The following is a 17,326-nucleotide window of genomic DNA, read 5'->3' as shown; positions in this document are numbered from 1 at the left end:
TAGAGAATGGATTAGGTGGTAGATGTCAAAGCACAGAGGTGACTGAGGATGGCTCACTCTGCCTCTCCCTGCCTCCTTCCCCAAGGCTACCATTTTGACTCTTCTAAGTGAAAGAATGCAAGACCATTTTCCAGAAGGAAAAAAAAAATCTTACCTAATATAACTTTACCAATTAAAAACAATTTCAATCACCCTGTTGGAAAAGGTTAATTGAAACTTGAGTAAGGGTTGGGTTCCAGAAAAAAAATACTTTTTAAATTATAATAAAGCTTGATGCAATAATGAGAAAAACCTGGTTTCTACCACTAACTAGCTATGTGGCTTTGATTAGCTCCCTTAATCTGTCTTGGTTAAGTCTCCTTATACATGCAATGAAGGGTTTCAACTAAATAAGCATCTAGGTTCTTTCTAGCTTTCAAATTCCAAGACTATACACACGGAGGATTGTTTGCTTGGCAGAGTCTAACAGCCGTGGCCAAGGAGCAGGCAGTGAGAAAGCCCAGCAGGACGGTGGCCTCTGTCTCCAGCACAGAAAATGATTGTGGCAGAGTTAATCTCCTTTTCTTAGCGCTTAGTAAAAGTGGAGGCAGCTACTCGCAGGCCACAGAAAGAATAGAACTGACAGGGGTCAGCCAAGAGGGGACAGAACCAGAGAGAGGTGAGTTATCCTTCAGGGAAGTCCCGGTTTCTGCATTTTCATCCTCCTTGTCATGAGAAATGAGAAAGGAGGACTTTAGGGATGGTGATCTGTTCGTGTTGTGTTGCATCAACTGAAACTCTGCCCTTGCAAGAGGAGTACAATTCTGAAACAATTGAAATCACAGCCCAGAATAGAAAACGGTCGGTGAGTAGAGAACCAAAGATCTCAACAATGCTCACATCTCTCAGAAAGCCAGCCCGCAACTGCCACAGGAGCTCCTGTTCAACACTAAACAGGCTTTGCTAATTCAAAGCCAAAATCGTTAATCTTCATATTACAGAATGCAAATGCATGTGTTGGTACTTGAAATGAAAGGCAGCATGGTCTAAAGGAAACTTTGCTGGTTTCAAATGCTATGTTAAGTGCCGCAGATCTCCTGAAGATGGTATTAATTTCCTCTAATAATAATTTCTGGGTCATTAAGTTCACTGCCTTTTCCTTTACACGCTCCTTATCAAGAGCACAGAGCCCTGTGCGAAGTCCCCCAGGGGTCCGGCTGCCATATCAGGAAAGCTCACACTTTCAGAGGATTAATAACCCTTCTCTGGTGCTTTCAAGAATGCCTTGCTAATCTCCACCCTTTCACTTGCACCGACCCTGCCTCGCCTTGCTTCTGTGTGATGGTCCACGCTGTTGTACTGGAGAGAAGAGAGCATTCCAGACCCTCGCCAATAAGCAGCACTCTTGCCAAGGCAAACGGAGAAGCCAACTCGTATTTCATTTATTTCTCCATCCTCTGGAAGGAATAATGAAAATAAAGGTCACTCCAATATGAATAAAGTATCCTTTTGATGAAAGGCATTTGAAGGGATTTGACTACCTGTAATAGGAATCCTAATTTGAGTGATGTGACTTAATCTAACCATGGTCACTCAGGACAGCTCAAGAACTGGCTTGACAGAAAAAAGAAAAATTACTATTTTAAGCTATGTCCTTCAAAATGATGCTAAACTTACATTAAATTGGTATTGATAAAGCTGCATTGCAAATCATACCTACGGCTCCAAGATGGTGATATTCTCGATTGTTATCAATCAAAAATCCTTCAAACACATAATTCCTCCCTCAAACCCACCAGAGATTTATTTTCCCATCTAATATGCTATAGTATTTTTTAAAAAGACATTGCAAATCAATCAATTTTCTTATTCTTTTAGCAGGTATATCTTAACTAGACTAATTGGAATGTGTTAACATTCATTATCAACAGTATAACTCAGGGAAGAGAACTGAAAAGAGCAAAAGTGGTCAGGGACGCAACCCTGGGTCTCATAGGCTGCTCTAAGGACAGCACCGGGGCTGAACAGCTTACCAGGCATTCAGCCTCCCCAGCTCTGCTCTGGGCAATCTCTTCTGAGTTACTCTCTTAACATACATGTTAATTTATAATACACAAACGCAAATATAAGTATAGTCTTTGCATTGATTCCCATCCATTCAGCACAGGCAATTCAAGTGTGAAACGCTTTCTTAAAAAACCACAACGGGGGCCTGCGCAGTGGTGCAGTGAGTTAAAGCCCCTGTAGGCAGTGCCAGCTTCCCAGAAGGGCATTGGTTAGAGTCCTGGTTGCTTCCGATTCAGCTCTCTGCTATGGTCCGGGAAAACAGTAGAAGTCCTTGGGCCCCTGCACCCGTGTAGGAGACCTGGAAAAAGCTCCTGGCTCCTGGCTTTGTCCTGGCTCAGCTCTGGCCATTGCAGCCACCTGGGGACTGAACTAGTGAATGGAAGATCTCACTATTTCTCCCTGTAACTCTGACTTTCAAAATAAATCAATCTTAAAAAAAAATGCATAAGTAAGTGAACTTCCAAACTCCAGTTGCTCCTTCGTCCATCTACACAATCTATAAAATAGATTAATAATTCTGAGACCTTCCAGGGTTAAGGCTAATATTTCCAAGGTTTAAAACAAAATCCAGGCCGGCGCCGTGGCTCAATAGGCTAATCCTCCGCCTAGCGGCGCCGGCACACCAGGTTCTAGTCCCGGTCGGGGCGCCGGATTCTGTCCCGGTTGCCCCTCTTCCAGGCCAGCTCTCTGCTGTGGCCAGGGAGCGCAGTGGAGGATGGCCCAGGTGCTTGGGCCCTGCAACCCATGGGAGACCAGGAGAAGCACCTGGCTCCTGGCTCCTGCCATCGGATCAGCGCGGTGCGCCGGCCGCAGTGCACCGGCTGCGGCAGCCATTGGAGGGTGAACCAACGGCAAAGGAAGACCTTTCTCTCTGTCTCTCTCTCTCTCTCACTGTCCACTCTGCCTGTCAAAAAAAACAAAAAAAACAAACAAAAAAAAAAATCCAGGGGCAGCTATTGTGACGTAACAGGTTAAGTCATAGCTTGGGACACCCACGTCCTGGATGGAATCCTGCCTCTGCCTCTGCTCTAGCTTCCTGCTAATGTGCCCAGGAGGCAGCAGCAGACGAGGGCTCCAGTACCGAGACCCTGCTGTCACATGAGAAACCTGGATGGAGTCTGAGTCTTCTGGCTTTGGCCTGGCCCAGCCCTGGTTGTAGCAGCATTTGAGGAATAAACCAACAGATAGACATCTCTCTCCCTTTTCTCCTCTCTCTGTTGGCTCTTTCAAATAAACAGAACAGAATAAACAAACGTTTAGAAAAATCCTCCCCTTAACTCTCCAGTTCCAAAAGGACACACGAGCAATATGGTGGATATGTATTTAACATATGCAACTACACAAGAAAGTGGGTTTTTTGTGTTGTCCTTTAATTGATCTAATTGACTCCCTAATTGATCCCATCTTCCATGTATGCTCCTACCGCAGTAACAGGCAGGCAAACAAATGTTCCAATTAACAACCACCTCCTCTCTTTCCAGTCCTAGCTCCTCTTAGTTTGGAAACAGAATCTTCTGGGTTAAAATCAGTTTCCTGGATGCCAGGCCTCCTCTGCTTCCAACGCCAGCAGCAGCAAGAGCTGTGGCCACCACAGAAGCACCGGTGCACGGGTCTGCTCCGGGTCCTCACAGGCCTTTGAGGCAAAAACACCTCTGCTGCCCCAGTCACAGGTCTGCCCGCCCGTGCATGCCAGGAACACCTGCAGCTCCTGAGCTCTGGGCCGGTACAGAACTGAACGCTACATCCACTGGCTCACCCCCACAAAGGCCTGCACTCTTGCAGATTCCCATGGCTGCCCAAGAATCCCATCCCACCCCATCACCGTGGCAGCAATCCCAGGCAGGCACTGCACGCAGCAGCATCAGTCACCTTCAACAACTCCCCAAGGCTGCAGAATCTCTGGACACACCAGCCATCTGCATGAACCCTGACAGAGTCAAGTTCAAATGGGCAGTTTTATACTAAGCACCAGAGTGTCCCAAGTTGAATATGGACCACAGCCCTCACAGCCCACTTTCTCTGTGATCCCCAGGGAAAAGCGCCTCATACGCCCCCATCCAGTACCCTCTATCCAGTACTCTTGGCTCCTGTGCTACCAAGGAGCTCCCCAGGCCACCCCTTTCTCAATCAAGGACTTTAAGAACCCCAGTGCAAGGGCCAGGGCTGTAGCACGGCGGCAGCCCATACGAGCATCAGTTCAAGTAGCTCTCTGCCGGTGTACCTAGAAGGACAGTGGAAGATGGTGCAGGTGCTTGGGCTCCAGCCACCCAGGTAGGAGACCTGGATGGAGTTCCAGGGTCCTGGCTTTGGTCTGGCCCAACTACTGTGTCCATTTGGGAAGTAAACCAGCACTCATCTCTCTCTCTCTCTCTCTCTCTCTCTGTAATTTTGTCTTTCAAATAAACAAATAAATCTTTATAAAAAAGAAAGAAAAAAAATGAAACTCCAGTGCAGGACCTCAGGGTCTCCACAGTGAGATCCAGGGAAATGAAGCCGTCTTGTCTTTGCTTTGTCTTCAGTTTCCACAAACAAGCTGAGCTGCTGGTCTCTGATCAAACCCTCCGTTTGTGGGGAGCAACTCGGACTAGACTGTTACTGGAATTAAGACTTATTCTATGCATCTGCTCTCCCACAATATGGCGCTGGGAGAGGAGTAAACAGCTTCTACCCAGCTGCCTCTCACCAACTTGACAAGCTGCAGGAGCTGCTCCTGATTGGAGGAGAGCGGCGTGCTCGGCGTGTGGGCAGCCGAGTTGGGATTGGTGGAGGAGGACTATATAGGAGGAGAGAGACGGCATGGTGGTGTGGGTTGGTTGGAGAGTGCGTTGGAGAGTTTGCGGGGAAGTTCGTTACTTCGTTCTTTCTCATTTCTCTCTACTCATTCTTGCTTTGGGAGTTTGCTATTTACTTATTCTTACTTTACTATAGAAAGGACTTGTAAAAAAAGGGAACAACAAGCGCCCGGTCCGGTGCGGCTCCTCCGCGTGCGGAGGAGCAGCACCGTTCACGTACCAGACCCAGTCACCGGGTCCCTGTGAGGTCTATCTCCTTATTCTCAGCCACACAGGTTCCCTCACTACCTGCTCTCCTCCCAGGCAGCAGGCTGGCCCTAACCCAGCCACACACAGTCTCCATTCTGGGCTTACATCTAGGACCGACCAGACGAGTCACAGCGGGGAAGAGCTGCGGTGAGCGCAGCAGGTAACCTTGAGGAAGGGATGGGTCAAGAAAGAATGATTCCAAACTCCTGCCAGATGCTTACGTATTTTTTCTTAAAGTTAAGCTGTTTCCCATCTTTAAATATAATTGCTAATTTATTTTTTTTTTCAGGAACGTTTTGAAGTGGCAAATGTTAAGTGAAACTCATACTTGGTTTCATATGTTTCATTGACAGATGAGATACTTTTTTATTTCCTGGACTTTGGAGTACAAAAGACCTCTTTCAACTGAATAACTTGATGATAAAATATCTGATGGGATGAAAAACAGTACCATTTATTCAAGTGCCAGCACCTCTTTAGAGAAGTTGAGTATTTCTCCAGAGATAAGTACTTCCCTAATGGGAAGGCTTCTTCCTCTCATAGAGATTAAATTTTATAGAATTAGGGAAAATGTTCATCAGAACATAATCAATCAGTTAACCATTACACAGTGTGTTCTCTGGCCCATCGCGTGCCAAGTCAAGGAAACATGAAGAGACAAAAACAGACACAGCCTTTGCCCTCAAGAAACTCACGGCTGTGTCCCTTGCTAGGAAAAGTATTAACTATGAATTCAGAATAGATGCAGAATGCAAGTGTCCTGACCAGCGGCTTTATCACTACGCCAAATTCCTACTCCCCAAAGACCACTTCTTAATGGCAACATCTTTCTTCATAATGCAACATGTTACCCAAATTCCAGCTAGTCCTTATCCTGTTGTAAGAAGACCAATAGGATACCTCCCCCGCCGTGGTGGTCAGCAGTACTCCAGTTGTCCCTTCTGAATACAGGGTAGGGTTGACTGTGCATCCCACTTCTCTGAAATTAGGCAACAGCCACTCTACTAATCTATGAGGTTGGGCACATGTGACACTCATTTCAAGGTGGAAACCAACAAACACAAGTGGGAAATTTGCTGGTCCTCTTCTCAAAATTACAGCAACGGGCAAGATTCCAGGCAATGGGGCATCCAGGAGTCTGCCTCTCTATGAGGACACGAGGTGGGCAGGGGCCCATGCTGACGCAAGGGAGACATGTAGAATGTGTGGCAAAGGCAGAAAGCAGTATCACAGTTGTTTCAAGCCAGGAAGTACTGGAGGTCGTCAGTTCCCAGAACATAACCCAGGCTGTCCTGACTGGCTCACTTTTGGGGTTCTTCTGATGGGAAATTTATTGAGTGCAACATGGACACCATTTTACCTCCAACAGATACTCAGTCCAATAGTAACAACTCATTGGACTTCAGGAGGAGCAAACTTGTCACTTTTCAATTGGAAGTTACAGGTTTCTGAAATAAATCAGGGGTTTAAAGTTTGACACATGTGAAAAACAAGTGGCGGCAACCCCTGTGAACACCCCATGCTTTTTATCCCAACTGCTCCAGGAAGGGACAAAATAGATTTCTTTAGGTGTGAATTCCATCAGACATGGCTGGCCACTTAAGCAATGGCACTGAAGGTTCCCACCACAAGTAACAGCACTCAGTGCACATAGCTGAATTGCACACACAAACGGGAATGATGGTTTCATACCAATAACACGGCCCCCCTGCACACACGCACAGCACGGTCTGCCTAAAGTACTAATCGTTAGTAGGTATTGGGGACTTCCTCAAGTGTTATTTCACTAGAACACTATCACAGGGGCAGGCATTTGGACTCGCAGTTAAGACATCACTTGGTCACCCATATCCCATATCACAGTGCATGGGTTTGAGCCTGGCTTATCTAATCTATCTATCTATCTAAAAGTCAGAGTTGCACAGAGAGAGAAGGAGAGGCAGAGAGAGAGAGGTCCATCATCTACTGGTTCACTCCCAATTGACCGCAACAGCTGGAGCTGCACCAATCTGAAGCCAGGAGCAAGAGCTTCCTCTGGGTCTTGGACTTGGGCCATCCTCTACTGCTTTCCCAGGCCATAGCAGAGAGCTGGATCAGAAGTGGAACAGCCCAGCCGGGACTCGAACCGGTGCACATATGGGATGCGGGCACTGCAGGCAGCGGCTTTACCTACTATGCCACAGAACCGCTCCTATCGATTTCAGCCTTGCTACCAGTTTCAGCTTCCTGCTTATGCATGGTCTGGGAAGCAACAACTAATGGCTCAAGTAGTGGGTCCTTGACACCCACATGGGAGACCCACATGGGAGATCTGCGTTGAATTCTCTAGCTCCTGGCTTCTCCTGGCCCAATCTGAGCTGCCGCAGGTATTTGGGAGTTGAACCAGCATATAGAAGATCTCCCTCTATCTCTCTGCCTTTCAAATGAATAATTCTTTTTTTAACTTTTATTTAATAAATATAAATTTCCAAAGTACTACTTTTGGATTATAGTGGCTTTCCCCCCCTTAACATCCCTCCCACCCGCAACCATCCCATCTCCCACTCCCTCTCCCATCCCATTCTTCATCAAGATTCATTTTCAATGATCTTTATATACAGAAGATCAATTTAGTATATACAAGTAAAGATTTCAACAGTCAAATGAATAATTCTTTTTTTATGATTTATTTTTTTATTTTTGCTTTGTTTGAAAGAGAGAGTTACAGAGAAAGATAGAGACACAGAGAGGTCTTCCATCTGCTAATTCACTCTCCAAATGGCCACAATGGCCAGAGCTGAGCTGATCTGAAGCCAGGAGCCAGGAACATCTTCTGGGTCTTCTGTGTGGGTGCAGGGGCCCAAGGACTTGGGCCATCTTCACTGCTTTCCCAGCACACTAGCACGGAGTCAGATCATAAGTGGAGCAGCCGGACCGGAACTGGTACCCAGTGGGATGCTGGAGTGGCAGGCCAGGGCTTTAACCCACTGTGCCTCAGCACCGGCTCCTCAAGTGAATAATCCTTAAAGAATCATTGCAAAGCATAAACCCCGTCAGCAGAATGTTCCTAACCGAATGTGAGGCAATTGTCCTCATCTAAAAGCTATGAAAGCTAGAGATCCTCTCTTCAAAAACACACTGGCATTGGTAAATAGACATTTTGCAGATAGTTGCAAGTTACTGACTTGCTATGGTTCCTTAACAGACACCTGGTTAAGAACTCTGTGATCCACATTCTAGGATATCCCCACCTCGACTAAAGCTCGGGAGCATCAGGAGTATTTCATGTCTCAGACATCAAAGTTTACTGAACATGGGGCCGGTGCCATGATGCAGTAGGTTAATCCTCTGCCTGCAGTGCTGGCATCCCATATGGGCGCCGGTTCTAGTCCTGGCTGCCCCTTTTCCAATCCAGCTCTCTGCTATGGCCCGGGAAAGCAGTAGAAGGTGGTCCAAGTGCTTGGGCCCCTGCACTCGCATGGGAGACCAGGAAGAAGCACCTGGCTCCTGGCTTCTGATCAGCACAGCTCCAGCCATTGTGGCCATCTGGGGAGTGAACCAACAGAAGGAAGACCTTTCTTTCTGTCTCTCCTTCTCACTGTCTATAACTCTACTTCTCAAAAAAAAAAAAAAGTTTACTGAACAGTTCATGAATCCAGGTCTATCAAATAGGCAAAGAGAAAACTTCCACGGAGTGGTCAAATCAAAAACATATATCCCTTACCTAACTTGGGTGGGAGACGCTCTAACACTTCTTTTACCCTTAGCTCTTGAAAGAAATAAGACATCTTTTCCATTCCTCAGAGGCTGAGCAGTAACTTTACAATTGTCAAGGGGAAAAGACCCATCAAGCTTGGGGGAGGAGGAAGAGACAAAAGACAGTGTTGGGGGTGGGGGGGCGAGGACAGAGTCTAGGAATCCCTGAGTCCCAAGAAGGGGGAGAAGACTCATGGAACAGCTGCCATGCTTTGAGATCTTTTTCCCCTCTTCTCAGTCTACACATCAGTGGCTAAGGGCTTTATATTCATCCTAGAGAAGCATCGGCGCTTTCCCGATGGAGGACAAGAGCAGCCTCCCCATCTTTAATCTAACACAGCCTACTCCCAAGACACGGCCTGGCCACGTGCGCCCACTGATGAATGGGGGAAGAGGACTTGCAAGTGCAGGCAGAAAATAAGTTATCCTCAGGGTCATTGTTGTAGTTTGTAGGCCTAGACTCTCAGGGATGAAAGTGCCTTTCTCAGTACAGGATTGTATAACTTGGATTTCCTCGGAATCTGTGATAGACCTGAATTCGCTTCTGAACCAGAAGCAGACTACAGAGTTAACTTTAAGACACAGCTTAAATTCCCCATCATGGAGATAAGGCTTATCATTTCTGTAGAAAGTACCCAAGTGTATCTGTGTATCCTATCCCCAGGTTCTAAATGAGCGCAGGCTCGGAGGCAGAGGGGCCTGGGTTCTTATCAGCCCTGTGGTGCGCATACGGCAGCACACCCTGGGAAGATAGTGGTCCATTGATCTTTTACAGCACACCAGTTTGAAATCACGGCAATGGCTTTGCAGAAGTCGGTGAACAGCGTACAAGTGGGGGAAGTTCTTGTTGACCTACACCGCTTCACTTACAGCCACTGCTCCCAGTGTGTTACACAGGCACGATGTTGACACAGACACACCTGCACACACACACACACAAATGAGGTGCCAGTGTCCATATCTTGATAGAGACAAAAATTCTACACCTCCTGTTCAGTATTCCTGCTACTTTCAAAATTCACAGTACATTTTGGAGATCATTCCATATCAGCACATGAAAATTAAGCTACCCGTTTCTTAAAATGGACACCAGAAGGCAGGAACATAAAAGCACAGCATCAAAGGGAACAAAGTGAACATCAAGTGTCCCCCTCTAAGCCAATCGCAGTGTCCCAGTCTCGTTGCTCAGAGACAGACATTAGCAAATAGAAATGACAGAAAAAGAAATGAAAGCGGGGCCTACAGACAGCTGCGCGTTGTTTCCCACTACCACCTGCACAAGTGGAGTTCATCCCTCCATGCTCGGGAATCTGGGCTGCTCCTACGACTCCTCTCTCTAACCAACAGAATGTGGCAGAGGCACAACCCTTGCTGTTCTGGGCTGCAGCCTTGAAGGCGACGAGCTGTCTCCTCTCCCTGGGAATCAAGAGCTCTGTATAATAACTAGGAAAGACTGACATGCAGGAAGATCAGAGCAGCCACGCTGCACACAGAACACGATGTTTGGCAATATCACACCCAGCAGTGCAGGGTATTACCCAATCTCATCTCGTTTCTCTTTCTTCAACGGCGCATCCTGTTGCAGCTGGCAACTTTTCTGTATGCACCTGTGTGTTTTTACCTGTCAACTGTTGAGCTGTTTTACCTTTTTATTAATCTTTCTAATGAATTATGATTCCGTGTTTTAAGAAGATTATTTCCTTTGATGCTACAAATAAACTTTTAATACTGATGTAATAAAACATATTGTTCTTTCTATATGGCAAGGGTTAATAGGAATTTTTCCATTCTTACATTAGCTTCTTCATCTGTTTTCTTCCAATTGTTTGTATTCTCACTTTTTGCACTTCTGGAGAGAGGTTTCTTTTTTTTGTTTGTTTAACATTTTATTTATTTATTAGAGAGGAAGAGTTACAGATAGTGAGAGGGAGAGACAGAGAGAGAGGTCTTCCATCCGCTGGTTCAATCCCCAAATGACTGCAAAGGCGGAGCTGCACCGCTCCGAAGCCAGGAGCCAGGAGCTTTTTCCAGGTCTCCCACGTGGGTGCAGAGGCCCAAGGACTTGGGCCATCTCCTACTGCTTCCCTAGGCCATAGCAGAGAGCTGGTTTGGAAGAGGAGCAGCTGGGACTAGAACCAGAGCCCATATGGGATGCCAACAGCGCAGGCAGAGGATTAACCCACTGCGCCACAGCGCCGGCCCTCTTGAGAGAGAGCTTTCATTTGTATTGTGATAAAAGACGAGCTCTGGTTGTACTCTTTTCCAGTTGGCTGTTTTTTCCTAATTATTTAAGTGCAAACCTTATATATTACATTTTCATTTCCAAAATGGCGGAGTAGGGAGGGAGCTTAGTGCTTATAGCCCAGGAAAAGACAGTATAAAAAAAGTGGAGATAGTGAAGTCTCAGGGAAGAGTTAGGGAGAAAACAGCATAGGGACACTACTGAAATTAGAGGGACACGGTGGACCCATGTGGAGGGCGTGGGCACCCGTGGCTCTGGACTCCAACAGCTGAGAGCCTATGCAACAGCGCTGGAAAGTGAGGAGAGACCAGACCGCAGCAGTCCAAGCCACTGGCGAAAAAGCAGCAGGAAGAGCCTAGAGGGAAACCGGCTTGGAGCCCCATGGGAGTAAGTGTACCAGCCAAACTAGAGGAAAAATAAAAAAGGACAGGATGGACACATGGAAGCATTCCCACTGAGATCTGGAACCAGACAAGGATGCCCACTCTCACCATTGCTATTCAATAGAGTCCTGGGAGTTTTAGCCAGAGCCATTAGGCAAGGAAAAGAAATCAAGAGGATACAAATTGGGAAGGAAGAAGTCAAACTATCCCTGTTTGCAGACAACATGATTCTTTATATAGGGGATCCAAAGAACTCCACCCAAGAACTCCACTAAGAGACTACTGGAACTCAGAGTTTGGTAAAGTAGCAGGATATAAAATCAATACAAATAAATCAACAGCCTTTGTATACACAGACAAGGCCATAGCTGAGAAAGAACTTCTAAGATCAATCCCAATCACAATAGCTACCAAAAAAAAAAAATACCTTGGAATAAACTAAATCAAGGGTATCAAAGATCTCTATGATGAGAATTACAAAATTTAAATAAAAAAATAGAAGATACAAAAAAATGGAAAAATCTTCCATGTTCATGGATTAGAAGAATCAATATCATCAAAATGTCCATTCTTCCAAAAGCAATTTACAGATTCAATGCAATACCAATCAAACACCAAAGACAATCTTCTCCGATCTAGAAAAAATGATGCTGAAATTCATATGGAGGCACAGGAGACCTCAAATATCTAAAGCACTCCTATACAACAAAAACAAAACCAGAGGCATCACAGTACCAGATTTCAAGAAATACTACAAGGCAGTTATAATCAAAACAGCCTGGTACTGTTGAATAAAAGTGGTAAGAGTGGGCATGCTTATCTTGTTCAGATCTTAGAAAACTTCCAGTTTTTCCTCCTTCAGTATGATGTTAACTATTGGCTAGCTATATATGGCTTTCATTGTATTCAGGTACACTCCTTCTCTACCTAATATGGTCAGAGCGTTTATCATGAAGTGATGCTGAATTCTATGCCATTCCTTTTTCACATCCATCAAGATGATCATATGATTTTTGTTCATTTTGTTGTGGTGATTTACATATGTTAAACTATTCTTGCATACCTGAGATGAATCCTATTTAATTATGGTGAGTGATTTTTGTAATGTGCTGTTGGATTAGATTTATTAGCATTTTTGATCATTTTTACATCTATGTTCATTTCGGCTTGTGGCTTTCTCCCTCATTGCGTCCTTTTCTAATTCTGGCATCAAGGTGAGCCTGGCCTCAAAAATGAATCTGGAAGAACTCTCCCCTTTAAATATTTTGAAATAATTTAAGAAGGGTTGGTGGCCATTCTTCTCTAAATGTTCCATGGAACTGAGCAGTGAAGCCATTTGCTGCTGTGATTTTCTTTGATGGGCTTTAATTATTATTATTAATTATTATTATTACTGATTCAATATCACTACACACAATGGCTTTTTTAGGTATTCTATTTTCTGTAATTCAACATCTGTAAGGTATATGTGTCCAGGAATTTGTCCTTTTCTTTTGGATCACCAAATTTGTTGCCATAGAGTTGTTCACAGTAATCTCTAACAATCCTTTGTATTTCTCCGGTATCAGAGATGACGTCTTCATTTTCATCTCTAACGCTATAGATTTGAAATGTTTCTCTTTTATTCTTGGTTAATCTAGTAAGGGTTTCTCTATTTTTGCTTGTTTGTGTTTTCAAAGAACAAGCTTTTCATTTCACGGATTTCTGTATTGTATTTGGGTAGAGTTTCTATGTCATTTATTTGTGCTCTGAATTTTATTATTTCTTTTCTTGTACCAATTTTGTAATTGTTCTTTTCTTTCTAGTTCCTAGAGGTGCAGCGCTGAGTTGTTTGTTTATCTTTCTGATTCTTTGATGAAGACACTGATTGTTACAAACTTCCCTCTTAGTACTGCTTAAGCTGTACCCAATAGCTTTGGTATGTTTTCATTTTCATTCATTTCAATAAATTTTTAAATTTCTTCCTTGATTTCTTTATTTACCCACTGGTTACTCAGGTATAAGTTGTTAATTCCCATGCATTTATAGAGGTTTATACAGGTTTCTTGTAGCTGATTTCTATCTTTATTGCTTTGTGGTCAGGAAAAATGGAGTGACAGTTTTCTGGGATTGTGGCACCATGGTGCCCAAAGAGATACAACAGCAAAGCTGACTCTTGAAATACAGTAGGGGGAATACACCAGAGAGGAACCAAAGCTAAATAGTACTGTGGGTGAGCTACACAAAAGCCAAACAGAAAACATTGTTGACTAGAGAATCTGCCTCCTGGATTTAGGATTAATAACAATGTGTTTCATGTTCCACCAATAAAACGTGACACACATATATTTTTTTCTCATTTGACTATTATCCAGGCAAGGATAAGTTATAGGAGCCTTCTAGCTCTAGCTGGGTGCCATTCTGTGAACAGAAGCATAGACAAAAGACAAGTTCAGCTGGCTATTCAGTTTTGTGAGATGTGAGATTCCTATTGAAACAAGAAGGAAGATGTCTTTAAAAGGCAGTACCACTTTATTTTACAAGGTAAAAAATAACCATGTAATAGCACTGTGAACGCATGACTGTTGACAATGTAAGTGCCATGTAACCATAGAGTAATTATCTAGTTCTCTCCTTCTTTAAAACAAAGACCAAGCTGAAAATCTAAAAGCTGCAAGGTGCATGATGATTATTCCGTTCATTACTTGGTAACTGGAAGTATAATTATCAAGTAATCTGCATGAACATAATTACGTATTTACATAGTCTTTGCCATGTAATTACAGAGGAGTTCGTTGATTATATAGTACACTCCTTGAAAAAGAAAGTGATACCAAAAAACAACCCCCAAAAAATCTGTGTGAAGTAAGTCATCTCAAACAAGAATTAAACATGAGGGTGATTTATCTTGGAAAAGTCCTAAATCATAATGTTAAGTGAGAACAATAAAAATTAGATATATTTCCAATCATAAAAACCAGCTACAGTCCATTTTATGAATTATGGAGGCTTGCTGAGATCCTCAAACCATTTCATCATTTAAATGCTCAAGGAAAAGAAGACAATGTGCTTCCTTATTTCAAAATGAAGTGGGTTTTTTTATATTTATTAGTCTAATCATCTCTAGATCAGCCATCTTTCACCCACTATTAAAATCACAAGAGTCTCTTTTGTAGTCTAAGATGGTTATTAAGTAGGTAAAGAAACATGAGACAGAATCAAGTTGAGCAGTATTGATTACTTAACAAAGTTCTGAGCCTTTCTCTTTACACAAGAAGGAACATTAAGTACTTTATTTTTTAGGATCTTTAATATGAATGGTTTATAAAGTGATGTTCTCAAATTTTAAGCATTTTGTTGACTGGATCTTTATTGTTAAAATCTCCCTATTAATTGATAATTGACCCAAGCTTGTTGTTTACAACATTTTGGGTAACAATGGTTAGATGACACAGTGGAGATGAATACTTAGGAAAGTCATTACCTAAAGTCATTTGCAAGAAACAACAATTTAGTCAGAAATGAATTAGAAGTGACTCTTGGATATATACCAGAGATGGGCAATAACTCATAAACTACGAAATGCACACATGAAACGAACACAGATTGACCCGTGATCATTTCTCACTAGTCCCTGAGCGGCAAACAGAGCCATTCTCCCAGCACTGGAGCCAGCTTCTGTTTGTGTCTAACAAGCTTGGCAAGCTGACTCTCTTCATGCCCTCGACACTGTTTAATAAGCCCACTGGTAATTTACTGCCATTTTTCACAGTCAAAGCAACATCTAAAGGTCGATAACCAGCATTAAGAAAGTAATTTAAGCCCAGACTATTAGAATGTAAGACTTTTCAGAATTATTGCAGAATAGCATGTAAGAAATCATCTCTGTACCCATCCTTGCTGTGTGGATATCACAAATTCACTTTAATATTTCTGGTGAAAAAACAATGCACAGTCATTAACAAATTCCTACTCCTAAATTTTAAAAAGTAACACACGCCCAATGCCTAACAACCATCTTTCTTTTAAAAGTTTGATTCTTCTGTAGGGATCTGATTCTCTCCTCTGGTCACAGTAATAAGCATAGCATAGAAAACCTCCAAAAAAGATGGCAGATGTGGGACAAGCATTGTGGTGCAGTGGGTTAAGCCATCCGCTATGAGAGCTGCTCTGCTTCCAATCCAGCTCCCTGCTAATGTGCCTGGGAAAGCAACAGCAGAAGGCCCACGTGCTTGGGCTCCTGCATCCAGATGGAGTTACAGGCTCCTGGCTTCACTCTGGCCCAACCTGGCTATTATAGCAATTTGGGGGAGTGAGCCATCTGATGGAAGATCTCCTTTTCTGTCTGCCCCTCTCTTGGTGTCACATTGTCTTGCAAATAAGTAAATATTTTTTAAAGAAAGATGCTTAAAAAAAAAAAAAAGCAGCAGCAGCAGCCAGCGTATCCTCACTGCCTTATTGCCTACCCCATGGTTTAGAGGCCCAGCAGCTCTACCTCAACCACCAAGACAACTGGCGCAGGAGTTCCCTTTAGACCCTGGCAAAGATGGCTTCCCGCCTTGGACTGAAACCAAAATTATAAAATAACATGCATGGTTGGCTCCTTCCCAGGGATTCGCTCCATGAATCACATCATTCCAGCTCCCTGGAAGCCTTTCTCCCCGTCTCTTTCCCTGTGTTCTTAAACAAAAAGTCAATTTTGTCTGAATGCCATGATGGTTTGTGGGACATGCCTCTGCTCGTATCCAATATAGGCAAAGCTTTGAGGTGCCGAGAGGAATTACACGGCAGCAGAAGCAACACAGGAAATCAAAAGACCAATTAATAGAGTATGAATTTCTCCCTCGACAGTGACAGTGAATGCAACCGATCCCTGCAGACTGAAGGGCTATGTTCTGATGGAGACAGGTGTCCATTTTCTCACTCATCCTGCATTGGATTCAGCTAAACTTGAAAGCAGAGGAATGTCACAAAATAGTAAACAATTTAAAATTATAAATTTTATAAATATATGAAGTCTGGATTGATGAAGTTCATAGATATGAGGTATACATAGGTCTAGATTTTAGAAAAATTTTTGAAAATTTTAAGAAGTTCTAGAAGTTCCATTTTATTTAAGCAATTGTACTTAAGCTTTTATAAGCACTTCTAATTTATGCTTTACATTTAATTTAAGGGACAATTTTGAAATTATAGAAAGACATAACCTTTTTAAAAATCTAGTTAGCTGAAATTTGTTATTTTGTAAAATTCACTTACTTTACATTTTAAACAAAATTCACTTGGAATTTGAATATCCTGAGAACAACAGTATTCCTTAGTTCTTCAGATCACAACTTTAAATAAAAGTTGGGGAAGAATCTTTATTGTAAAAACAATTAGTGATTCTGATTCACTTAAGGCATCCAAAATTTAGAGATCCATAGTAAATGTCGGAAACGTGCTTGTCCTCATATTTTACTTGCCAAACATCACCGGCCTCACAATGGGAAACTCAAACTGGCCGTGGTGATAAAGTTCATATTTTGCTATCACAGCTTGGAGTATATCTTTCAATTTTGACACTGTAAGACTATCTGTCAAGAAAAGAGGCTAAGACACTTTTTATTTAATATGTTTTTAAGTCTGCCTCAACTTTAAAAAGCTTAGTCACACAGTGTGCACGTTCTCTGTGTTTCTTAGAGCCCCAAATCCCACGAGCTCTGCCTTGCTCTCTGTCACACAACTTTTCTCAAGTGGCTCAAACGCTGCCCCCAACTCAGGTGCCATTGCTTCCACCACAGGCACCAAGAAACACCCTATGCACCTCCCTCCAGAAGGCAGGTTGTAAAACAGGTTGCCATGTGACACCATGTAAGTGAACACCTCAAATCATAATTGTCACTGTTAGAAAAGATATG

This window comes from Oryctolagus cuniculus, chromosome 9 (assembly GCF_964237555.1).
Source record: "Oryctolagus cuniculus chromosome 9, mOryCun1.1, whole genome shotgun sequence".
Classification (NCBI taxonomy): domain Eukaryota; kingdom Metazoa; phylum Chordata; class Mammalia; order Lagomorpha; family Leporidae; genus Oryctolagus; species Oryctolagus cuniculus.
Note: the sequence above shows the minus strand (reverse complement) of the source record.